This window comes from Schistocerca americana, chromosome 5 (assembly GCF_021461395.2).
Source record: "Schistocerca americana isolate TAMUIC-IGC-003095 chromosome 5, iqSchAmer2.1, whole genome shotgun sequence".
NCBI lineage: Eukaryota > Metazoa > Arthropoda > Insecta > Orthoptera > Acrididae > Schistocerca > Schistocerca americana.
Window position 1 is genome coordinate 37,315,837 of NC_060123.1, and position 1,486 is coordinate 37,317,322.

The window sequence follows — 1,486 nt, forward strand, 5'->3', positions numbered from 1 at the left end:
TAGTGACAATGCACTGAATTATACTTAGTCATTACTCACGATTCCCAAAGAGTACTCACACGGAGTATTCTTTGGGATCGTTGGTTCTACTTTGCGAATGTTAATTTATGCTAATTTTGCAATTTATTATGATTTTGATTTTAATTTTACTGAAATTTAATCTTTCTTTCGTAGACTGCTAAATTGTCAAGTCTTAGATTCCTGACTTAATTACTTGTTATTGTCCTAATAATAGTGATAAATGGAACCTCGTTCGCTTATTCACTTTTCTGGGAATTTGGGACTTGGGTGGAAATCTTTGGGGTATTGGGAGCTAATTTTTGATTTTTATTTCTCATCCGAGGAAGTGACATTACAGGGAGGACATCAAACAGAATAACCCATTCAGAGTCCCAGAAGACCATCGCCATGACTTTACCTGCAGAGGGTGCGGCTCTGAACTTCTGAGGTATTGTGGCGCCGCTCCATGGATTGCCATTTTGTTTCCAGTTCGAAGTGATGAACCCAGGTGTCAATGCCTACGACGATGTTAGACAAAAACTTGTCACGATCAGCCTCGTAACGCGCAAGCATTTCCGCCCAAGTGGTCCTTCATTGCCCTTTATGGTCTTCCGTTAGGCGCCTAGTAACCCAGCAGGCACACGCCTTTGAGTACCCCAACTGGTGGACTGGCATGTCAGCAATACCAACAGAGACGTCCAGTTGAGCAGCGAGATGTTTGATTGCGATCCGTCGATCACCACGAATGAGAGTGTCCGCACGTTCCAACACTGCTACAGCCGCGAACAGCCGGCCGGCTCGCGGGAGATCGAACAGGTTTGCGCAACATTGTTGCGATGATGACAGAAGCCTCGCCCATCGGCTCACCGTGCTTTTCTTCATTACCAGGTCTCCGTAGACATTTAGCAAGTGAGCCGTGCGTGGCTCGTGTTCGTGCCATCTCTTATTTAGCATCCTGTTTTTGCCGTACTGCCACCTCGTTATGTTAGTTTCAATTACTTGTGTCACTGAGTTGCTGCTTTGCCTGCCCGTGAGCGGCAGCAACAGCGTTTATCGATATAAGCCCTGCCGTATTGCCGGCCGGGGTGGCCGAGCGGTTCTAGGCGCTCGAGTCCGGAACCGAGTGACCGCTACGGTCGCAGGTTCGAATCCTGCCTCGGGCATGAATGTGTGATGTCCTTAAGTTCGTTAGGTTTCAGTAGTTCTAAGTTCGATGACCTCAGATATTAAGCCCCATAGTGCTCAGAGCCATTCTGAACCCTGCCTTATTATCTTTGCTGGACTGCTATTTCTTTCCAGTCGTCGTGTGCCGACCAGTCAGTTGGAACGTACCAGCAGTTAGTTCGGACCTGGCAGTGTTTGAGGTGGCACGCGGCACAAGTTCATTGGGGGCGCTATGACACGCCCGACGGTTGCCGACACACGTGATTGGAGTGGCGACGACTTTGGTTGGTCGTCGGTCGGTCGTGTTGCCGGACGACGTGTA

General features: G+C 48.7%; 1 non-coding gene across 1 annotated transcript; it reads left to right on the forward strand.

Annotated features, from left to right (window-relative positions):
- The first annotated feature begins 1,079 nt into the window (after positions 1–1,079).
- Trnap-cgg lies at positions 1,080–1,163 on the forward strand. Its single transcript has one exon. It is a non-coding gene; the product is annotated as a tRNA-Pro (tRNA).
- Positions 1,164–1,486: the final 323 nt, after the last annotated feature.